Source organism: Coptis chinensis, chromosome 9 (assembly GCF_015680905.1).
Source record: "Coptis chinensis isolate HL-2020 chromosome 9, ASM1568090v1, whole genome shotgun sequence".
Lineage (NCBI taxonomy): Eukaryota > Viridiplantae > Streptophyta > Magnoliopsida > Ranunculales > Ranunculaceae > Coptis > Coptis chinensis.
In genome coordinates, this window is record NC_141464.1 from 37,764,049 (window position 1) to 37,789,900 (window position 25,852).

General features: G+C 37.8%; 1 pseudogene; it reads left to right on the plus strand.

Annotated features, from left to right (window-relative positions):
- Positions 1–1,251: 1,251 nt before the first annotated feature.
- LOC147475860 (uncharacterized) lies at positions 1,252–19,173 on the plus strand (annotated as a pseudogene).
- The last annotated feature ends 6,679 nt before the right edge of the window (positions 19,174–25,852 follow it).

The window sequence follows — 25,852 nt, forward strand, 5'->3', positions numbered from 1 at the left end:
TTTGAGTAGGCCACTGTGTATATATATCTAACTGTATATAGTTGTGTTTAGTGTGTTATTGTTTTTCTTTGTTTATTTTTGTATAATATATTATGTTAGAATAACTTTCTATTACAGCGATCCAACCCTAATTTTGCTCACGGTTCTCAGGTAATTTCTTTCTTTATGTATTGATACTTTGAGGACTATGCATCATTCTGTTTGGGGGTGCTTTAAACCTGTAGCAAAAATTAGGCAACTTGTAGGTTATATATAGTTTCTAATTTCTTTTTAGTGAATGTACTTAGTGACAAAGTCTTGTTTCCTTTTCTATGATGAAAATTGTCTAGAAATCTCGCATTAGCATTCGAATTAGGATTTGTTCTTAAGAAACTTAAGATAATACGTACGCAATAGTTTTACATCTTTTCATGAGTATTCATGCACTGAATATCATCGATTATACATAGCAGTAAGTTTCTGGAACTCAAGGTTAGTCTACTTAAATTATCAATCCTATGAGAATCTAACAAAAAAGCCTCGATATGTGTAATATGTGAGTAATGACACAAATGAGTAGTTTTTCCAAATAGAGAAAATCACGCATCTACTTACTTGATCACCATCCGAACCCTAGGTGAGAATTTAGGCCATCTTTGGATTGACATAGCCAAAAGTTTCATACCTATTACAAATTTTACCGCTAGTCACCCCACTAAACCTTTCATCAAACTTTTCACTTTCACCAAAAATCCCTTACCCATCTATTAACCCCAAATAAAAATAGACCTACCTAAATTATGAGTATGAGAAATATGATGAAATGTAGAAAAATAAAGGTAAAGACTTGTCCCAAATCAGTTACTTGCCTCAGGAAAGAAAAAGAAAAGAAAAGAAAGATAGAATTATTTTTTCTTATATATATATATCCCTTACCCATCTATTAACCCCAAATAAAAATAAACCTACCTAAATGATGAGTATGAGAAATAGGATGAAATGTAGAAAAATAAAGATAAAGACTTGTCCCAAATTAGTTACTTGCCTCAGAAAAGAAAAAGAAATGAAAAGAAAGATAGAATTATTTTTTCTTATATATATCCAAAAGCTTAAGAGCAAATTATGGAAACTCATGTAGAAGCAGGAAAAGAAAACAATGATTTCTCTAGTGTAAATATCTTGAAGACCTTATTCTCTCATACTTGTCATTTTTTATTTTCCATTCCCATTTTCTTCTACACCACCACCTAAGCCCCATAATACCTAATAAAGACCTCTAGCTCAATTAGGAGTAGGATGGTGTGATAATAAGTAGTAAATGTAATTGATCGATCTCTGCTCCTCTATTTGTCATTGAGATGTGAGGAAACGTGTGCCACTGCACACTGGAGTTAGCAAAACCTTAGTGGAAAAATTAAGAGCGAATTTGTGTTTCGACACATACCTGTGAGAACCTATTTTGGGATGCTCTCCAAAGGATCCAAAAACGGCCCTACTTGTACATTTCAATGTAAAGTTCACTGTATGCATATCAACTTGAGTTTCAAAGGAATTAATCCTCGTTCCCCGCTAAGAAGATGTATAGATATCTGAGATTAATTTAGGAAACAAGTTTTTGTTACTGAGTCGTTGTAGTATAAATGAAGTTTGTGAGTATCTTCTCTGGAAAACTCTCACGAGGCTATAACTCGACCACTAGAGAACTCCTAGTGGTTTAAGTCCTTATTGTATATGGTCAATGCAACCACACTCTGGGAAACGAGAATTAGCTTAGGACTGCACATTTTTGGCCACTTATATATTTAATGTCTCTTCTTTGCTTGAGGATAAGCAAAGTGTTGTTTGGGGGTGGTGTGATAAGCACCCAAAACTATAATATTAAACCTTGTAGACACATAGCAAATTGGTTGATTATGTGTTTAATAATCATGAAATAATTATATTTTCATACTTTTACAGGTTTTCGCAATTAATGTAAAAATGATGATAAAACCTGTATTAAAGCACAGGAATAGTGTATATATCTGAAGTCTTCCTACCAAACCCATGTGAAGCTAAACAAAGCCAAACTAAAGCCCAGAGACTCAAACAGGACAGAATCAAGTTAGAATGGGATTACGTGCACAGAACCATCAAACTTCCGAAGCTCATATCTCTTGAACCATGACTCTGATTTTGGCGAGTGAGCTGCTTAGACGATTAGTGCGACGAGCTCTACGCAAAGGCGGGAAGTTATAAAAATACCAAAATCTCAGCCTGCCACTGGGCGCAGCACGTGGACCCACTTTGTAGGCCCACAATATTGGATGAGTCATCAATCATGGAGCAAGTCAAGATAAAATGTGAAAATTATTGGCACAAATTGACACCTTGCATACCTTGACTAGACTTTTGTTCAAAAATAGTGTTTAGTTTTGGCTTGATTTGTTTGGAGATAAGATCAAATTAAAGAGGAGTAAATGTGAGGAGGTAGTTTCACGTGGGAGGAAAGGAAAAGGCTCTAATATGTATTGAATGGAGAATGAAAGCATGAATGAATGAAAGCATTCATTCTCATTCATGCATGTTTTATTTTTTAGCAAAAACTTAAGTTCTTGTAATAGTGTTAATGGAAGCCATTTTAGTTTTCGGAGTAAAATCTCTTACCTTCTAGCTTAAATTCAGCTCTTTACATTCTTCTTCTTCTTGTTCTTTTCATTTTAACTTAGCATACATCAAACATCTTGCATAATCATTCATAGGATTATGAGCTAAAACCCTCCTAAGGGGAGGGTTAATGATGCTCGTGGGGATTAGGCTACGATTTTGGATTCCAAAATCACTACTTAGATACTTAGGTTCTATTTCTCATCCTATCCCAAAATGACAGAGATTGACCAATATTTGATCAACTGTTGTAAAATAGAATTAGGAGTTGGAATGATATTTCAGATATGAAATATCAGTTCAATTCCACATGCTAGCATGAATATTTAGAGATAGGTATATTGTGCTAGGGATTAGAGACGTAGTGATTTTGTTTTCTAAAAAGTTGTGAAACTAATCTTTGCATGAGTAAGATTAATCCTTCCCTATCTTTCTCTCTTTTATTTAAGAAACAAACTTGTAATTTCTAATAACTTGTTTAGTAAGTCGTATTTAGGAAGTAGAAATAGATCATTCAAAAACCCTTCTCACTAGTTCCCTCTAAAAGTTAAATTTCAGGTGATAATTGGCCTAGTCCTAAGGTTTGGACGAACACCCTTACTGTAATTATACACGCGAGCAAACGTGAGTAAGGTGAAATTGATTAGTAGTACCTTTTAAGGAATCATGTCTTTAAGACATTAAACTATTAAAAGGGCTAACATCAGCTAACATCACACCCAAAATGGTAGTTAAGTCATTCATCATTGGGCAAGCTACATGAGTAAACTTCATTAAATGATTTTGCGTTGAAATAATGACATTAAAAATCTTTCATCCAAGTCAAAGTCGTCAATGTTTTCATCCTTGGGAGGCCTAAAACTTTTAATTTTCTCTGTTATCAAGTCACCATCCAAGATATGCATACATTGATGAAGATCCAAATATTCAAGCTCACGACATCCATCAAGAATAGCTTGCAAGCCAACTTTAGTGAGTGAGTTTATGAAAATCTCAAGATGGCGTATTTGAGGCATATGCTTTGCAATAATAAATGCCACTCGATTATACTCCTCTTTACCATAACCAAGTGGCAATAATTTCACCTCATGGGAATCCAATCGAATAGATTTCAAATGCCCGCTTGCAATACCTACCAACAGCTTCAAGTGTTTCACGTGTATACGAAGGACCCCGCAAATCAAGCTCCTCCAACAAAGGGTTGTTTTTAGCAAGTTGAATTAGTCCAAATGAAATTCAACTACACAGTAACAATTGAAGAATTTGTTTTATTAGCAATATGGTGTAAAAGTTGATCATCGCCAATAATCTTACTAGTAAATTCCACCAGATCCCCACCACTTCTATTAGCAGCTTCCTTTGCCCATTTTCTCGTTACTTCGATTTTTCTCTTGTGGTCGAAGTTTTTTCCAAGCCACTTTTCTCCAAAGACCTCACAAATCTATGGAATGAAATAAATAAGGCTCTTTTGAAAGTTTTTGCCAAGAAGTACAAACTAGCTGAGCATACAAAAGTATTTCAACCACACCATGTTTTGTAAATATTAGAATCATTACATCTCATGGTAAGTCTAGCAAAGTTTCTTGATTCTTCTGAAGTGGCAAAGCTCATTCTGAAAAAAAAAAAAAAAAACAAAAACAATACTAGAGCTTAGTTAAAAATTCTAGGAATCTTTTGTACAAAAAACTAAAAAAAAATCGCGTCGTTTGTTTGTTTTCAAGAAAAGAATGGTTGTGTTAACCGAGTTAATGGGAGAGAAACTCAAAGAAGAAGTAGTGAATGGAATGAAGCCTGGAAACGAAGCAACCAAGGTTGAGAAGTTTCTCGACTTCATTTTGATTACTTTTCTTCATTTCTTCCTTTCTTCACTTTAATAAAGTTTAATCTACTTCATCATCGAGAATGAGGATGTTTCTGAGAATGTTCTAGCTAGTAGATTTTCGATTATTCATGCTTCTAAACTTCATTTCAATCACTTCTTCTTCTTCTTCTTCTTCTTCTTTTTTCTTCTTCTTTAAAATTTTTGTTCATCTTCTTTTATTCACTTTTGGTTTAATTTTCTCCCTGTTTTGTTGGATTCAAGATCCAGGATGAAGATGGTTCTGAGAATCAAGCTACAAATGTCTCAACCAAATCCAAAAAAAGGAAAAAGGTAATTTTGTTAATTTTCATTGATTTTTTTCCTCTGTTCATTTTACATCTTTGTTTGCTTCAACTGATTATGTTGTCCAATCAGGCTAGAAAACGTGTCAAGGTTGGGAGAAAGCATTCAAAATGTCCTGTGAAAGTTGTTGCTGCTGAACACTGAATCCTAAATGCTTAATGCTGAATGCTGAATTAGCCACTCTCTGAATGTTGAATTGGCCCACCCTCTAAATGTTGAACTCATAAAAACATATTTGTTTTTTGTCAGAATGATTTGTCTCTGATTGCTAAATACAAATCATTTTTACCACTTTACCCTATGTATTTGTTTTTATTTTTGTTAAACTAAATTTTATATATTTGGGGTTAAAATATTGGTTTTGCTTTTAGGAATTCAATTTTATTTCGTGATACATGATAGTAACTTTTACATCACAAATAAGAATAATTAAAGAATGAATATAGATTATGAAAATTGTAAATTTGTTATACAAATACGTTTTGAAATTATTTTTCAATGAATATATCTATTTTTGATAAAAATAACATAAAAAATAAGGTTATGTTTTACAATGATATTATATTTATTTTTCTAACATATGGATACAAGAGCTTGTGTAGCATCAAACGAGGATGTCTTGTGAAACAATGAAGTCTACCCACAAATTACAAGCCTTCGTCCCCAAAAAAGCGAAACCAATGCTAGCTATTTCTCTTTTTTTCTTCCCAACAAATAAAGGCTCTCACTACGGGCACCTTCCCTTTCGTGTTGGGCAGACAAAAAAAAAGATTTATTACAAGTTTGTCATTGACCTAAAAAAACATATTTTGTGTTAGGCATCCTATAAGGTGTTGAAGCGTGCAATTAGAGGATGCGGTCTGCAAGAGAATTCAATTTTTTTAGTACAATTTGAGAATGTTGAAGAATGTGGTTTGGAATAGGGTGAATTTAGGTGCAATGTGGTGGTGTAACTTAGAAATTATAGGTGAAGGAGACGAAGGCTGGTACGTAACTGGCTTTTCTAGTTTCTAGGTTTCTCGGTTCTTTGGTGAGGGTGTTTGATTTGGTGTGTTGTGCCTAACACAAGTACAGACCCTAAATTGGGCCAAGTTAGGTCGGGGTCTGCCCAACACAATTTGGAGGGTGTCAATAGTATGACCCAAAATAAAAAGTCCCTATGTAACTACATTATTTACCATGAATCTTAAGGAATTAATTAGGTCATGAAGGGATGGAGATGGTTTCTTCAAGGATTCATGGTGCCAAAGATCAAGGGAAGAATGAAGATGGGTTCTTGTCTTCTCGAGTTATTCGCCAAAATCAAGATGTTTGTGAGAACAATTAAACATGTTTTGCAAAGGGTAAGAGAGGAACTCTTCGTTCCATCACTTTAATTAAGCATTCAGTGTGGCCTCGACCGTGGAATGCTAAAGACTCGATTTGTCGCTGAATGCTGAAGAGTACTAAAAAAACAAACAAGTTTGGGTAACACTGAACACTAAAAACTTACAATTCAGCGCCTATGAACGTTGAAACTCCAAAAAAAAACACAACCACTTAAGTGAGGCAAACGTCTGAAACGTGCTCATGTTTCTAGAGTCACGTGATGCCTTGAAATTTCTATGCTAATTTCGGTGATTTTGAAGGGGCTTAAATGATCTCGATACTGGGGAAACCGAAATGTCGAGTCTTGAAATTTATGTGTACTTTTGAAATTCAAAAATCTAGTAGTTTCGTACGTTTCTTATTCTCCACTCGTGCGGCGACAAAAAGACCCAACCCTTAGCTTCCTCGCTTCTTGGTGAGTCACCACTCTCCTCTTTACGGTACTCTTTTACATTGAAAAATGTTAGTAATGAAAACAACTTTAGAATTGCTAGCCTGTTTTGTTTCAATTATATTGGTTATTTGGGTTCATGTTTTTAATATGGTGCTAGAGAAAATTAATAAATCAAGTTTTATGAAAGAAGTTATGGTTCGTATATATAAGATCTTTGTAAGCAACCTCATAATATTCGATTTCATTAGCTTATTTACACTAATTGTGATGATATATGACTTGGGACTGGACATGGTAGTGTTGTCTTGTTGATAGCTAGAAAGTGAGAAAGATAGTTCTATATAGTCTGTTGTGTAGCCATTGGATAGTCATAAACTCATAGTAGAGTAGCACGTATACATGTTTTTTCTGAGCAAAAAAAATAATATATAAAAAAATTTGGGGGTGGTCCTAGCCATCTTCTAGGTCCGCCCCTGTATCGCCAGCAAAGTGTTTTAGGAATATTTAGATTATATTTTTTGTATATAAAAGTAGCATTCACTATGGTTGATATCTTACTTTTGTACATTTGTAATTCCTTCGGCTAAATGTTTCTAGTAACTTATTCTAGGATAGTTCATTTAGCATAATATTTTCATCCAACAAAAATAATATTCAATGGAAAAATGTATGTAAAATTGGTTGCATCCACATTTGGTCTGAGCGCCCTCCTATTTTGTTGTTTGTGTGTGACTTTTCGGGTTTCTTTGGAATCGAGTCTTTGTTACAAGCGATGGAAAATATATCTATCTAAATCATCTTTGCTTATTCTTTTTTGAGAGATGAAGCAAATGATTGCTCTAGGCTTTAAAGGTTCAGCAAATAAGATTGGTGTAGGAGTAGTAACTCTTAACGGGACCATCTTATCAAATCCACACCATACCTACATCACACCTCCAGGTCATGGTTTTCTCCCACGAGAGACTGCTCATCATCACCTGCAACATGTTCTCCCACTTTTCAAAGATGCCCTCAAATCTGCGTAGATCACCCCTGATGCAATTGATTGCCTTTGTTACACCAAGGGACCTGACATGGGTGCTCCCCTCCAGGTTTCTGCTATCGTTGTCCGCATTCTTTCCCAATTGTGGAAAAAGCCTATTGTTGGAGTTAACCACTGTGTTACTCACATTGAGATGGGGAGAATTGTCACTAGTGCTGATGATCTTGTTGTTTTGTATGTTAGTGGTGGGAATACGCAAGTGATTGCTTATAGCGAGGGACAATATCGCATCTTTGGTGAAACAATTGATATTGTAGTTGGGAACTGTTTGGATCAGTTTGTTAGGGTTCTGACACTCTCCAACGATCCCAGCCCAGGTTACAACATTGAGCAACTTACAAAGAAAGGTGATCAGTTCTTGGATATCCCATATGCTCTCAAACAAATGGATGTTTCATTCAGTGGGATATTGAGCTATATTGAGGCCACTTATAATATCCCGTCTTTTAATTGCTTTTCCTATAATAATATTTATATTAATAATAATAATAATAATGTAATAGATAAAATAGAGATAGGATATCCAATAGTTACGGATAAAAGCCCGTAAATAACTAGATAAGAGTTATCCTTATTTTTTTTTTTTGAGAAGTTTTTAAAAACTAGAAAATAGAGTTTCTCACGTAGAGTTTTTAGGGAAAAACAAAACGAGAGTTTTAGAAAAAAAAAATGAGAGTTTTACTGAGAGAAAAAAAAAGGGGGGGTTTGAACAAGAAAGATCGTCCAGTTTCGCGTGACAGTCGACTTCAGTCTTTGGGGGTTTTCTGCTTACGGAAAGCTGTTTGGTTTATAATAGTGAGCGGATATTTTACGTTTTTATTTTTGTTTACCATCGATTTTGTGATACGAGGTACTGTTCACATGATGCTTTATTTAGCCAATACGATATACTGTGTAGTGTAAACTTAATATATAACTTGGAATAAATCTAAAGTGATTGCTGGCTATGAACAAACTGGACGATTTATGGATTCAGGAATTGGTTGGATGGAGAGTTGTGGGTTCGGAGGTTGTCAAAACCTTGAACCCACCCAAAACACCCTTTTCTTGTTTTTCATTAGAATTCGGTCCTGTATAGTTTTACTGAACTTTTCTGTTGTTGGGTTGGTATATGTTGTGGAGTGGTGAAACTGTGCGTGGTGAAGTATTTAGATTGTTGGAGAGTGGGAGTGTCGTGAAGCTTGAAACACCCATTAATGGCGTTCGACCAAGACCCCAAACCGTCCTGATTTTTATGTGTTGTTTGAATATTTTGTTGTTTGGTTTTTGTTGGGACATGGTTGTTGGGTTGAGGTGAATGTGTTGGTGGTGGATTGGGTGCTGGAGAGGAGCTGTCGAAGCTCCAAAGGTTGTTAATGGCGTGGGATGCGATTTTTGCAGTATGATGAAATCATGAATTGTTATGATAGGTGTGTAGGGGTTTCTGTGGGGATGAAAACCGCTGGGTTTGTTTTAGTTATAGGTGGCCGGTGGTGGCTGCATCGGTGGTGGAGGCGCTGGTGGAGATTTCATGAGGAAGGAGATGAACAGTGACTCACGATTTGGGCTTGGGCCAAATCGTGGTGGGCTATATGTTTTTGTTTGGTTTTTTTTTAAAATTTTAGACTATGGGCTTTTGGCTTTGGGCTTTTGGGTTTTTGGAGTTTAGGCTAGGTTGACCAATATTGACTGTTGACCAGAGTTGACTGTTGACTTTGACCAGGGTTGACTTTGACCAGTTGACCCAAAAATTTGACTTTTTCCTAAAATTATGATTCGGTCTATTAGGATAAGTCTAGGACTATTAGCATGTTTGACTTAGGCTAGGACCTTTATAAATATACTTGTGTATGTGTATTTACTGCTTTGTGATTTTTCAGTCTTTTACGATACACAACGTTATGACACTTATACATCCATGAAATTAATAACGCGTAAACCAAAATTAATTGAATCAAGATATTCCTACGTTCTCTGAAATAATCTATGCAATAAAGTACAATAATGCGTAAACAAAACTTACCGCACCCTTTTAGAACTCTCCACGCCTCAAGTTTTAGAATTGAGTTTATGACTGATGAAGTCATATGTTAGGTGGGCATTTATTGAATGTGCCATAAATGGCCCGTTAGCGTTATATAAGGGGATTCATTGAATGTGCCATGAATGACCCGGGTATTCATTGAATGTGCCATGAATGACCAGATGGTTTGGACTGCCCTAAAGAGGAACTAAGGTATTCGCCTTGCGGGTTAGTTGTATTCCTTGAGTGTACGGGAATGTAGGATTGGGTATTCCTTGAATGTGGCAGGAATGACCCAGGGAATTCATTGAATGTGCCATGAATGGCCCGTTAGTGATATGATAGGTATTCCTTGAATGTGGCGGAATGACCTAAGGTGTTCATTGAATGTGCCATGAATGACCTGAGTTTTGTGCCCCAAAGAGGCTGTGAAATATGTGTATGAAAGCCCGGAGATGGCTATGATATTGTGGTATTTGGTGGGAAAAGAGGCACACAGGGAATGTGTGATTTGGCAAATGTGTGGAGTGCAAATCGTGGAGTAGGTACTAAAGGGAGGGTGTATAAGAAAAGTAATTGATTAATTGACAAGAGAAATTGATTTGATTATCGCGAGTGTGTTTGGGCTTACTTTTGAATCCATATAGGATATCTACATATGTTATATACAAGTTCTAACTTTCTTTTTTGGGGAGGTAAAGACTTAATAATATTTTTGCGGGGACGGTCCTACCCTTATATACAAATGGACACATCGGTAAGTGTAATTCAATTATTTAGATATTAAAAGGAGTTATTAGAATTAGTTAATAAAATGGAAGTTTTGCTTGGGAAGAAACTATGCGGTTGAGATGAATGAACTACCGTCTTCCAAGTTGAGAATGATTAGGTTATGATAGATTTAAAGTGTTAGTTGGATAAGTAAAGTTTGAAATGTTTATATGTAGTTAGTCTACTCATACCAAAAATTCCATTTTGCTTGACCCATGTTTGCTTTGTTTTGGTAACGTGGGTGTGTTCTTGGGAACATAGGTGGAAGCAATGGAACCGCGCGTGTGATTAGGATTCTTGCACGGAGCACTCCGTTAGTTTTCTTTTAGGTCCGATTCTATTGGAAGGATGTAATAACGTAGTTTACCTTTTTCATGGCATGAGAACATGGTAGTGAGGAATTTTATTCTGAGAGTTTGTTTGATATTTTATTTGGAAGGATGTTATCTTAATAAAGAAGTTGCGGATAATTATCGGGATTATTTTATTTTAAGTTGTTTCTTTTATGACATGGCTATTAGGGTTTGTATGTGTAGTATCCTTCGTCATAGTCTGGGTTTTTAAACAAGTGAACCTAGTGATGTTTGAGATATTTATATTTCAAATATTCACTTTGTTATTGTTTAGAAATTCAGGATGTGACATTTTGGTATCGGAGCCTAGGTTAGCTTCGTGTTGGAAAGTCTAAGTGATCCTTGGATGTGGAATATGGGTTATAGTATTGAGAGTTTTGGATATATGTGAATATTAATGGGAGTTTTGTTTGAACTGTAGATCATGGTTGAGACACGTAATGGTAATACTACTAGACTGCTGCAGCGAAACACTCCGATCTGAGATGTCGGGAGGACGGTTGAATCAGGTTGTTTGCGGCTATCTTAGAATAACCATCATGTTTAGGGAGATCCTTTTGCTAAGCGCAATAAGGAGTTTGGTACTCTTGGTGGGCATTGATTTACTGGTGTTGGGAATGCGATTGCAGCGGAGTCTTGGATTCAAAGTTGTGAAAATGTATTTGAGCGTATGCAGCTTACTGAGATTCAAAAGCAGGAGTTGGCAGCTCACCAACTTGATGACGCTGCTAGGTTTTGGTGGTGAGCTCTCACCCCTAGTCTGGACACTAGAACTTTGACTTGGGAAGACTTCAAGATTAGATTTGAGAGTAAGTTCAATCCGGAGGCAGTAAAAGAGCAGTTGGCTCAACAGTTCTCTGAGTTGACTCAAGGCGGAAGTCCGCATGGGACGGGTATGTGACCAAGTTTAATGAGTTATCGAGGTTTGCTCCCTATCTTGTGGATACTTGGCAAGAAGAAAAACCAAAAGTTCATAATGTGGGTTAGAGAGTCACTTGTCCGACAAGTTGATTCCTTTTGATGGGGACACTTTTGATCGTGTGTTGGACTTGGCCTTGAGATATGAGGAGCGAGAATGCAGCCCCAAGAGAGTCGAGGGGAAGAGGAAGTTTGGTCGAGATACGGTTGTTGGTCCTAGGCCTTTTGAGAGCGAGGCAGCCCGAATAGGTTTAGGCCTTATGATATACCTCGGAGGGTCCGTTTGAGACCACCATCGCGGGGTTTCGGGGAGGATTTCATCGGCAGGTGTACACCGACCCCGGGAGGATTTCATCGGCGAGGTGGTTATAGGCCACCGGGCAGGCGGAGGCTATAGACCTCGGGGAATCGATGGCGAGGCGGTGGTCGAGCTCCCGCTCTTCCATATCGACCCGACATCATTACTTTTACCTGCACCATGCCACCAATGCTTTCGAGCCATAGTTCCCGAAAGGGCTTCTTTGGGAGTGTAAGCGGTGGGGGCATTTATCTCGTTATTGCCCTACCAAGCGGGGAAATCAGCCGAAACGAGCACCGGCACTGGTCACTCGTGCTAGAGCCTATCGCGCTATGCGGGGACACAGGAATGTTGAAGGTACCTTTAGTTCATCTCGGTTTACATTCGAGTTTTGTTTGATTCGGTGCTTCACATTCCTTTATATCTCGGTATGTTGAGAAAGAAAGTTTTAAAACTACCCTTTTATCTAAGCCTTTGTGTGTTGAGACACACCGTTAGGAGGTTTCATTACCTTATATGACGAGTGCAAAGGTTTTAAGTTGTGTTTCTTAGACCGTGTCTTTATGGTAGACTTGATCGTGTTGGGGTTTGAGGGTTTCCATTTCATACTTGGTATGGACTGGTTGACGCGTTATCATGTTACCTTGGATTGTGCGAGGAGGGAGGTTATAGTGAATACACCTGGCATGCCGAGGTTGATTCACACCTGTGTTAGTAAGGAGGACTCGGTGATGTCTAGTTTCACATTTTCTATAGAGATACCCACGAGGGATATCAGTGATGTGGAAGTAGTGAGAGACTTCGAAGATGTTTTTCAGGAGATTCGAGGGTTGCCACCCAAGAGGGAGGTGGAGTTTCGTATAGACTTGTTACCGGGACTACACCCGGTTTCAAAAATGGCTTCGGGTTGGCCCTAAGCTATTGGAATGAAAATGAAAGTGCAAGTCGAGGAATTACTCAAGAAGGGGTAAGAGTTTAATGTTTAATGATTTTGTTTTTGGCTTAACCATATCTTTTGAGTATATGGGTTTGAATCTTTTAAGGTGTGTATGACCAGGTTCATACGACCGAGCAACTCACCATGGGGTGCGTCTGCTATTTTTGTTTCAAAGAAGGATGGTACTTTGAGGATGTGTATTGACTTCAGGGATTTGAACCAGGTGACTATAAAAAATAAGTATCCGCTTCCTAGGATTGATGACCTGTTGGATCAGTTGAAAGGGGCTAAGATATTTTCAAAGTTTGATTTAAGGACTGGTTATTATCAGATGGGAGTTGAAGAGAAGAGTATTCCTTTGACTGCATTTAGAACTCGGTATGGGTTGTATGAGTTTTCTGTGATGCCTTTTGGGTTGACGAATGCACCTGCATTCTTTATGGACCTGATGAATCGTATTTTCAGGCCCTTTTTGGATAAATTTGTGATTGTTTTCATTGATGACATTTTAGTGTATTCACAAAACACAGAAGAACATAAGATGCATTTGAAGATAGTGATGCAGGGCGTTAAAAACAGAAGTTGTATGCTAAGTTTAGCAAGTGCCATTTTTGGAAGAAGAAAAATTTGTTTCTTGGGACACGTGGTATCTAATGAAGGGATTGCTTTGTAGACCACGAGAAGGTTCTTTGCAGTGAAAAAGAATGGAAACAACCAACCCACTCTACGAGATTAGAAGTTTCTTGGGGTTAAAATGGATATTATCGGAGATTTATTGAGAAGTTCTCACTTATTGCAGCTCCGCTCCACGGGTTAACTAGGAAAGATGTGAAGTTTATGTGGACTAATGATTGTGAAGAAAGCTTTCCTAGAATTGAAACAGAGGGTTGACTACTGACTCAATTCTAGTAATCCCGACTAGGGCGGAAAGCAAGTGGTTTTACGGATGCTAGTGGAACTGGTTTGGGTTGTGTGTTAATGCAAGACCGAGAAGGTGGTGTCGTATGCTTCCGCGACAGTTGAAGATACACGAGAGCGTTATCCTACTCATGATCTAGAGTTAAGCGGCGGTGGTTTTGCTTTGAAGGTGTGGAGACATTATTTATATGGTGAGAAGTTCGAGCTTTACACGGATCACAAGAGTTTGAAGTATCTTTATTCACGAAGGAGTTGAATATGAGGCAACAGAGATGGATGGAGTTCATAAGTAGTTATGACTTGAGATTCAATATCACCCGGGCAAGGGCAATGTAGTTCTTGGATGCACTTAGTCGATTGCACGGTGTTTTGACCACTCTTATAGTGCAAGAGTGGAAGAGTTTAGAGACTATAGCGACTTATGATGTCCGGACTACACCAGATCTGAGATGAGGGGTATATATGTAGTTTGGAGGTTAGGCCGGTGATTTTCGGAGTGATTGCCATGCAACACGAGACCCGATTTCTTTTGAGTCGGTTGGATGATCCGGGTCATTGATATTTTAGATGATTGTCCGCTTTGATTGGGCGTGGATTCGATGGAGGATTGAGATTTCATGAGAGATTATGTGTACCGATGATCTGTGAGTTAAAGAAGGAAATATTATATGAAGCTCATCGTTCTCGGTTTACAATTCATCCTGGAGGAACGAAGATGTACCAAGACTTGAAGAGGACCTTTTGGTGGGAAGGAATGAAAAGAGATGTCGGAGAATATATTTCTCAGTGTTTAACTTGTCAGCAGGTTAAGGCAGAGCATCAGAGGCCTTCTGGATTATTGTAGCCATTAGAGATACCGATGTGGAAATGGGAACACATTTCTATGGATTTCATTGATGGTTTGCCTAAGTCTCGGAGAGGTAATGAATCTATTTGGGTTATTGTTGATCGTCTAACGAAATCTGCTCATTTCATTCCTATTAACGTACGTAGAAATACAGATAAGTTGGTTTCCTTGTACATTCGGGAAGTGGTCAGGTTACATGGGATTCCAGTGAGTATTGTTTCAGATCGAGATCCTTTGTTCACTTCCGAGTTTTGGAAGAGTTTTCAGCGTGCTATGGGCACTAGTTTGGCGATGAGTACTGCTTATCATCCTCAGACAGATGGACAGACGGAGAGGGTGAATCAGATATTATAAGATATGTTACGCTCTTGTGTAATGGATTTTGGTGGAGGATGGGAGGAGCATTTACCTTTGGTGGAGTTTGCATATAATAACAGTTTCCAGTCGAGCATTGGTATGGCACCCTTTGAGGCTTTGTATGGGCGTCCATGTCGATCACCTGCTTGTTGGGCAGATGTAGGAGACCTAGTATTGCTTGGGCCTGAGATAGTGAGAGAGACATCTGAGCAGATTAAAGTCATTAGAGACAGGATTAAGACAGCACAGAGTAGGCAGAAAAGTTATGCAGATTTGAAGAGGAAACGGGTTGAGTTTTCTGTAGGCGATTTTGTGTTTTTGAAGGTTTCCCCTATGAGAGGAGTTATGAGGTTTGGCATGAAAGGAAAGTTGAGTCCACGGTATATTGGACCATTTGAGATAGTAGCCTTCGTTGGTAGTTTGGCGTACCGTCTTGCTTTGCCGCCTAACTTAGCGATGATTCATGATGTCTTCCACATGTCTATGCTACGGAAATGTGTGAAAGATCCTACTCGAGGTTGTCCAACCAATGAGCTAGAGTTGAACGATGATGTAACTTTTACAGTGACGCCTATCATGATAGTAGATAGGGATGTGAAACACCTTAGGAGGAGGATTGTAAACTTGGTAAAAGTGCAGTGGAGTGAAAGGGAAAATGGCGTGACACAGGAACTTGAAGATAAGATAAAGGCGATGCACCACGAGCTCTTCTCTGACACTCTACCTTGAATCTCGGGACGAGATCCTTTTAAGGTGTGTATATTATAACACCCCGTCTTTTAATTGCTTTTCCTATAATAATATTTATATTAATAATAATAATAATAATAATAATAATGTAATAGATAAAATAGAGATAGGATATCCAATAGTTACGGATAAAAGCCCGTAAATAACTAGATAAGAGTTATCCTTTTTTTTTTTGAGAAGTTTTTAAAAACTAGAAAATAGAGTTTCTCACGTAGAGCTTTTAGGGAAAAACAAAACGAGAGTTTTAGGGAAAAAAAAATGAGAGTTTTACTGAGAGAAAAAAAAAGGGGGGTTTGAACAAGAAAGATCGTCGGTTTATTGACAATTGTCGACTTGATCTTTGGGGGTTTTCTGCTTACGGAAAGCTGTTCGGTTTATAACAGTGAGTGGATATTTTACGTTTTTATTTTTGTTTACCATCGATTTTGTGATACGAGGTACTGTTCACATGATGCTTTATTTAGCCAATACGATATACTGTGTAGTGTAAACTTAATATATAACTTGGAATAAATCTAAAGTGATTGCTGGCTATGAACAAACTGGACGATTTATGGATTCAGGAATTGGTTGGATGGAAAGTTGTGGGTTCGGAGGTTGTCAAAACCTTGAACCCACCCAAAACGCCCTTTTCTTGTTTTTCATTAGAATTCGGTCCTGTATAGTTTTACTGAACTTTTCTGTTGTTGGGTTGGTATATGTTGTGGAGTGGTGAAACTGTGCGTGGTGAAGTATTTAGATTGTTGGAGAGTGGGAGTGTCGTGAAGCTTCAAACAACCATTAATGGCGTTCGACCAAGACCCCAAACTGTCCTGATTTTTATGTGTTGTTTGAATATTTTGTTGTTTGGTTTTTGTTGGGACATGGTTGTTGGGTTGAGGTGAATGTGTTGGTGGTGGATTGGGTCTTTGGAGAGGAGTCATCCGGCTCCAAAGGTTGTTAATGGCGTGGGATCGATTTTTGCAGTATGATGAAATCATGAATTGTTAGGATAGGTGTGTAGGGGTTTCTGTGGGGATGAAAACCGCTGGGTTTGTTTTAGTTATAGGTGGCCGGTGGTGGCTGCATCGGTGGTGGAGGCGCTGGTGGAGATTTCATGAGGAAGGAGATGAACAGTGACTCACGATTTGGGCTTGGGCCAAATCGTGGTGGCTATATATGTTTTGTTTGGTTTTTTAAAATTTTTAGACTATGGGCTTTTGGCTTTGGGCTTTTGGGTTTTTGGAGTTTAGGCTAGGTTGACCAATATTGACTGTTGACCAGAGTTGACTGTTGACTTTGACCAGGGTTGACTTTGACCAGTTGACCCGAAAATTTGACTTTTTCCTAAAATTATGATTCGGTCTATTAGGATAAGTCTAGGACTATTAGCATGTTTGACTTAGGCTAGGACCTTTATAAATATACTTGTGTACGTGTATTTACTGCTTTGTGATTTTTCAGTCTTTTACGATACACAACGTTATGACACTTATACATCCATGAAATTAATAATGCGTAAACCAAAGTTAATTGAATCAAGATATTCCTACGTTCTCTGGAATAATCTATGCAATAAAGTACAATAATGCGTAAACAAAACTTACCGCACCCTTTTAGAACTCTCCACACCTCAAGTTTTAGAATTGAGTTTATGACTGATGAAGTCATATGTTAGGTGGGCATTTATTGAATGTGCCATAAATGGCCCGTTAGCGTTATATAAGGGATTCATTGAATGTGCCATGATTGACCCGGTATTCATTGAATGTGCCATGAATGACCCGATGGTTTGGGATGCCCTAAAGAGGAACTAAGGTATTCAGCCTTGCGGGTTAGTTGTATTCCTTGAGTGTATGGGAATGTAGGATTGGGTATTCCTTGAATGTGGCAGGAATGACCCAGGGCATTCATTGAATGTGTCATGAATGGCCCGTTAGTGATATGATAGGTATTCCTTGAATGTGGCGGGAATGACCTAAGGTGTTCATTGAATGTGGCATGAATGACCCGAGTTTTGTGCCCAAAAGAGGTGTGAAATATGTGTATGAAAGCCCAGAGATGGCTATGATATTGTGGTATTTGGTGGGAGAGAGGCACACAGGAATGTGTGATTTGGCAAATGTGTGGAGTACAAATCGTGGAGTAGGTACTAAAGGGTGGGTGTATAAGAAAAGTAATTGATTAATTGACAAGGGAAATTGATTTGATTATACGAGTGTGTTTGGGCTTACTTTTGAATCCATATAGGATATCTACATATGTTATATACAAGTTCTAACTTTCTTTTGCAGGAGGGTAGGACTTAATAATATTTTTGCAGGGACACGGTCCTACCCTTATACAGCGGCGGACATCGGTAAGTGTAATTCAATTATTTAGATATTAAAAGGAGTTATTAGAATGAGTTAATAAAATGGAAGTTTTGCTTGGGAAGAAACTATGCGGTTGAGATAACGGAACTACACGCCTTCCAAGTTGAGAATGATTAGGTTATGATAGATTTAAAGTGTTAGTTGGATAAGTAAAGTTTGAAATGTTTATATGTAGTTAGTCTACTCATACCGGCAAATTCCATTTTGCTGACCCATGTTTGCTTTGTTTTGTTTTAGCGTGGGTGTGTTCTTGGGAACATAGGTGGAAGGCGATGGAACCGTGGCGTGTGATTAGGGATTCTTGCCCGGAGCAGTCCGTTAGTTTTTTTTAGGTCCGATTCCTATTGGAAGGATGTAATAACGTAGTTTACCTTTTTCATGGCATGAGAACATGGTAGTGAGGAATTTTATTCTGAGAGTTTGTTTGATATTTTATTTGGAAGGATGTTATCTTAATAAAGAAGTTGCGGATAATTATTGGGATTATTTTATTTTAAGTTGTTTCTTTTATGACATGGCTATTAGGGTTTTGTATGTGTAGTATCCTCCGTCATAGTCTGGGTTTTTAAACAAGTGAACCTAGTGATGTTTGAGATATTTATATTTCAAATATTCACTTTGTTATTGTTTAGAAATTCGGGCTGTGACACCACTGCTGTGGAAAAACTGAAAAATAATGAATGCACCCTGGCAAATCTATGTTACTCTTTGCAGGAAACTCTCTTTGTAATGCTTGTGGAAATTACAGAGCGTGCCATGGCGCACTGCGACAAGAAAGATGTTCTTATTGTTGGTGGTGTTGGATGCAATGAACGGTTGCAAGAGATGATGAGAATAATGTGCTCGAAAAAGGAGGGAGGCTGTTTTCCACCGGCGGCAATTATTGTGTTGACAATGGTGCCATGATTGCATATACCGGTCTCTTGGCTTATCGCGAATGGCATGGTGACACCACTAGAAGATTCTACATTCACGAGAGATTCCGTCTTGTGAAGTGCAAGTGATATGGAGAGAAAAGTACAAGAGACAAAATGGTCAAGAGAAAGACGTTTTTAAGCCAACTAAGGAGTCTTGAGAACCACTTGATGCAACAGATTTGCAGCACGCCAGTGAGCTTCAGTTTTCAAGCATTCATTTGTGCACAGGTTTCTATATCTCTTGATGGCTGTATAATTCATTTGACAGTTGGAGGATAGTATCTTGTGAGCTTGTCACTTTAGAGAATGCTTAAACTTTGATCTAGTGGTTGTATTTTTGAAATTTATCATGTTAGTAAACATTGCTAAATGGAAGGTTATGATCTTATTTGGCATAGGGTTTAGGTGTAAGTCTGTTGTGGCAGAATACTGTGATAATACATTGGAGGTATCTAGTATTTTGTATTTGTGTTTTATTTTCTCTAGCTTCTATCCTACAACTTTTCTTTTCTGTAGGACATCATCATACTTCTCTTTTTGCAATACATATATTATACCGACATGTACGTATTGTGTGTTGCATGGAAGTGACTATTGGTTTTAAGGATTAACATGGTATATTTGTGAGTAGGCAGAATAGTATTAGATTGTAAACCAATACCTTGAATGTTTGAAAGGTGTAACGGTATTTGTTCATCAACTACAAAAACATGTCCCCACCTGTTCTCTACCCATGTCTGTTTCAATAAAATGGACAAGGCATGCAGAGAGTTTTGGTGGCATGGTATTGACTATTGAGGAATCTAAGAATATCCATACCATTGAGTGGGATAAACTCTGCAAACCTAAAGCTCTAGGTGGTCAGGGGTTTAGGAATTTCTCTTACATGATTACATGAACAAGGCAAATCATAGTTGAAAAGCCATAAAAGATGTGGATTCTCTTTGGGTGAAAACCTTCAGTTCTGCTTATGGAAGAAGATGGCTAGGTCAACCTCAATGTACATATCCTAATGCATCTTACTTTTGGAAAGGAGTACATAATAACTAGTTCTGCTCCTAATATCTACCATGCTAAAAATAACTTGCATGTACCATGTAACCAAGCCACTCCTTTGTGCATATGAGGTTTGATGGAGCATTTAATAAAGAGGAACGAACTGGTGCGGGAGCTACTATGGCTTGGAATGAGAAGGGGGCAGTAGCCGCTGCAGTCAAAAGATTTGGAGCCAGGACTGCTGAGGAAAGTGAACTTTTTGCAGCTGAAGTGGCAATCAATCTTGCTTTGCTTTTGGAAGGTGGGAATAGTGTCTGTGAAGGGGACAACAATGCTATCATCAAGAGCCTGTCTAATCAAGACTCTCCCCTCAACTGGTCCTTGCAGAGCATTGTTGAAGCCATTGTTAGGATATAGTTTTTTTTTTTTAAGGTTAAGCTAGGGTTTGGCAAGCCCTCACCTGTTATATTACTTAAGAAATTCTTACATAAACTCTCCCTTGTGCATCCTCTTCAACAATGTTGTTGAGGGTCTCATCAATGGGTGGTATAAAAGAAAAAAAAAATTACATAAAAGGCCTGGCTAATGGAAGCTAAAAAGTCTGTTGCCCGGTTCGTTTCTCTGACTACGCATGATGAAAGAAGATGAACTCAAAAAGAGGGCACAAAAGTTGGATAGCCATGACTGTGTCCAGGCAGTACCAAGGAGGCTTTTTCTTGCTTATTAATCACGTAACTGCTCTTAAAGAGTCTGAATCAACTTCTACTTTCAACAGCCCCTCATTTAGACATCTTTTTAACCCGACTTCAATTGCCAAAACTTCTTGGAAAAGAACCGATAGCATTCCTCCACTTCATGTGTAAGCTGCAACAACTCGATCAAATATATCTCTGATCGTTCCACCATGCCCAGTACCACAACTGCTCAAGCTACCATCTGTATTAAGTTTAACTCGATTCTCTAAGGGAGGATCCCAAGAGCATCTGTTAAGACCTTTGGGCTTGAACTGCATGTTGAGTCCAAGTCTATCATTCAAGTCTCTTGACACTGGCGCGTCTTTTAGGGTATGCTTCAGAACTACTAGATAATTTTTGAGATCTCTTACCATTTTGTTAAAGAGGATCCAAGCAGTCTTGGAATAACCTTGAAACCTACGACCATTTCTCTCTTTCCATAACGCATCTACTGCAGCATATATGTAGACTTTATAGCCTTCCCCAAGTTCATGTCATTTACAAAGCCTGAAGATAGAGGACCATTCTCGATTAGCAGATCTCGAATCAGTCATGATGCCAAGAAGCTATTTGATTTTGGAAATGACCTGCTGGGAGTAAGTACACTCGAAGAACAGATGCTTAAAGTGTTCTCTATTGTTGTTTCAGAGACAGCAAACTAAATAAGTTAACATTTTCTTATGCACCAGACGATCTTGGGTAGGTATGTTGTTGGAGAAAAGTTGCCAACATGTGAAGGAATGCCTTGGCAGTACCCACTTCCCCCATACAAAACTAAACCATCGCACTTCATTCCTTTCTGGACTAAGAGAAGTATATGCACTACAAGAGGTGTAGATTCCACTCTGGTGGGGAGTCCACACAATTTTGTCCTGAGGGAGATGCCTTTGGACATAGGTGGAGAGTATTTCTTTCTTCAGACTTGAATTTGGCATCTGTAGCACTAGGTTGTTCCATTGCACATTATCTAACAAGCCGCTAACCTTGGCATTTAGAGGGAGTTGCCATGCTGACACAGCTTCAGCATTAAACAAAAGAGGTGAAGTGCCACACCAAATATCATGCCAAAGAAAGGTGTTGTCACCATCAGCAATTGTATACTTGATAAGCTTCATAGCATCCTTTCTAGCATTTAGAATATTTCGCCAAGTTCAAGAGCAATCCTTCGAGGTATTCATAGTCCAGAAGAATTGTTGTTTTATATGTTGCCGCCAAGTCCAATCTACCCATACAGTGTCTTCCTTGACAACCACAGCGGAGACCAAACCACAGTAGGCTCCTTGATTCCATCTATGCAACCTTGAGAACCCAAGACCTCCTTCATTTTTTTTGTTTACTCATAGTACACCAACTCGTATGATGAAAAGCTTTCTGTGAACCATTAGAAGACCATAAGAACCGAGCACAAATTTTCTCCACTTGTTCCAGAACCGTTTTAGGCAGGATGAACGTTCTCGCCCAGAAAACGTGGAAAGATAAGAGTACTGACTTGATCAGCATAGCTTTACCAACGTGAGAGAGTTGTCGGGCTTTCCAATTAGTGACCTTTTGAGTAACTCTTTCAATTAATGGTTGACATTCTCTAATACCCAACCTCCTTGAGATCAGAGGGAGTCCCAAGTACCTAACCGAAGGTTTTACCAAATCGACTCCTAAAAGAGAAGCAAGAGATAAAGCATCTTGATGATTTAAAGCGCCGGTAAGAATGGTAGTTTTGTGAGTATTAATACTAAGGCTTGTAGCCCTCCCAAATTCTGCTAGACACTCTTTAACTACCAGGATAGAGTTACTATCCCCTTTGCAAAAGAGAAGAACATCGTCAGCGAGGGCCAAATGTGAGAGTCTCACTCTTTTGCATCTCGGATGAAATTGGATTCTCTTCTCATTGATACTCCTTAGAAGAATACAATTGAGGATTTCCATTACCAAAACAAATAAATATAGAGACATAGGGTCTCCTTGTCTCAAGCCTCGGGCACCAGGAAAGAAACCTTCTGCAGAGCCGTTGATCATAACTGAATAGGAGGGAGAGGATTAACACATCTGGATCCAATTATATATAGCAGGGGGGAACTTGAAAGTATTCAGCATGATTTGTACATTGTCCCAGCTAACCGTATCATAAGCTTTCCTTATATCCACTTTAATAGAACACCTCAGAGTACCATGTTTTCGCTCGTATCCTCGCAAAAGCTCATGAGACAGTAAGATGTTCTCCTGAATGGACCTGCCAGGGATGAAAGTTGATTGATTAGAGTAAACCAAATCATTAATCACCAATTTCAATATGTTAGTGATAACTTTAGACATGCACTTGTATATGGTATTGCATAAGGCAATAGGTCTAAAATATTCTATCCTAGAAAGATTATTAACTTTTGGCACAAGGCAGAGAAAGGTTGCATTGACCTCTCTAGGGAGTTTACAACATCTAAAAGCATTTTTAATAGCAAAAATAAAGTCTTGACTAACAATAGCCTAGCATTTCTTAAAGAAAATCGAAGTATATCCATCTGGGCCAGTAGCTTTATTGTCCTCCATATCAAAGAGAGCTAGTTTGATTTCTTCATCCGTCACTTCAGATTCCAAAGAAATAGTATCGCTGATAGTGGCTTTGACAGATAAGTTTTGAAAGAAAGCAAGACAAGAGATCTCCGCCCCTTTTGTACCAAGAATCCCTTTGAAGAACTCAATAATCATATTGGAAACCTTTTTCTCTTTAACTGTGTCACCTTGTGCATCTTGAAGAGTCCAAATACCACTTCTAGCTCTCTTTTCCTTTAACATATTAAAGAAAAAGACAGTGCATTTGTCGCCTTCCATCATCCATTCACTATCCTCCTTAGTCTGAATTTCATAGGCTTCCACTCTAGCAAGCATTTGATACTTGTTAAGAGCAACTTTTTCATTTTGTCCCAGATATGGATTGAAAGGGTTGTTTCGCAACTATTTCTGGATGTCATATAGCTCCTCTCTAGCTTTTATAAATCTGCCATGAAGATCAGAGAAACTTACCACAAACTCATTTTCTTTTGATCCATCTTTTTTTCTTATGCTCGTATTTGCTTACCCTGTTTGACCAAATTTTATAGGAAGGACTTTTTGAGAGGTCATAATTTATTTACCAGTAATGCTAGACGGACCTACTTAATATGACTTACTATTTCAACCTACTTATGTGTCTAATTAGGTGGCAGCCCACGTCAGCCAAATGTGAGAATTACAAGTCCCATGAAATCTTCTAGCGATTTTTTTTGGCTAAAAAACAAAAAAAGGAAACCAAACTAAAAATCAAATCCCTATCTATTCTTCTTCTCTCCAAACAGATTCAAAACCGAAGATCTTATTGAAGGAATCTCAAGCAGAAAATATCTATATGGCGTATTGATCGCTCGTCATACAAAATCTTCAATAAAGCTAAGATATTAAAAAAAAAAACCCCTTGAAAAATGGCGCAGGGAGATGTGAGTTCTTCATCAACCCAAAACCCACAAATTGTTACTAGTGATGATTCAAATAAACTGTTGAATTATGCTCTCCTTTTTCTTTTCTTTTTTCTTTTTTTATGCATTATTTGTTTAAGGCACAAAGTGGTGCAGCGTCTAGTTTGTTTCAGATGCTTCCAGTTTCGACTTCTCACCATCAGACAAACTAAATTCATCCTCGTCTAGTTTGATTTTGCAAATTTAGCTCAGCTTCACTATTTAGGAGTTTCAATGGGGATGGCCAAGGGTGATTCAATATTCATCAGGCTTGTCTTTGCGGCAGGGACTGGATTTTTTTATGTGAAGTGTAAGAATCCACGGAAGATGACAGAGAAGCTTGAGTTTCGAAAGTATGACCAATGGGTGAATTGTCTTACGCTGTTTACGGAGGCAAAGATGAAGTCAAAAGTTATTTTTTGGTCTTTGGAAGAATGATATCGGCGAACTCCACATAACTAAAAAATAAAAGAGTCTAAAAATTGTGGGCACTGATGTGGAGATGCCACCTCTTTTGACACGTCAGTAGGTTGAAATAGTAGGTCAAATAAGTGAGTCGGTGTAGCATTACTCCATAATTTATCATCATCTCGGTTCTTGTTCAGTTGGTCGGGTTGTCGAGTCGTGAGTTGTGACCAACCAAATGATTGAACTCAATCTTTTTTGTCATGCAAAATCACTGAATCATGGACTATTACCTAGACTGATCCTCAGCCATCAAGGTTTGCTTCCATATGCATGCTGCCTTACGGTCATATTTTTTAGTTATTAAATCCAACACTAACATCTTAAAAAAACAAAATATTCTGTACAATACCAGTTTTTAGGAAGAAGAATGAACCACTGAATTTTCTTAATATTTGATCAAGCTAAATAAGGTCCCATAAAGTTGCTTATAATTCACAAACCATATCCAACCATCCAGGAGTACTTTAGTATTTTCTTGCAATTATTTCAATGCTCTCCTCCCTTATAACACCCCTATTTTTATTCTCTTTTTTAATTAAATATATATATAATTAAATAATAATAATAAAAAAAAAAAAAAAAAAAATAAACATTAGAAAGAGATAAGGTAAAGAGGATAAACCTCATTCCCTATTTTTAAGGGGTTTTTTAAAAAAAAAATGGGTTTTATACAGGAGTTCACACGTAGAGTTTAATTTACACTCAAAAAATAAAATAAAAATGGAGTTTTTCACATAAAGGAGAAGGAAGGATTCTTGCTGGAAATCTACTGATAGATAGCTGCCGGAGCGTATCACGAGTGAGTAATCATTCTTTTCTATACCCATTTTTAGTGTATGATTGGATGTTCTTAAAATCTATAAATTTGAGTAGTTAGCCTATTGATTTTTTTCATATGGATTCTAAGGGATTTTTGTATATGATATGCAATAGGTATGTTGTTAGTGAACTTAAAGTGATTTGGGAATTTAATATATTGGTGTTGGTCTACTGTGGAAGTACTTACAAATTCTTGTACGTGGGTAAATGAATTGGTGTTTGTCCTATCATTGATCATTAGATTTATATTGATGTTTGTATTTTCTACCCCTCTTGCTTGTAAATAGTGGACTGATCTTGAAAGAGTTCTAAACAAATTGATGTTGCGCATACGTTGA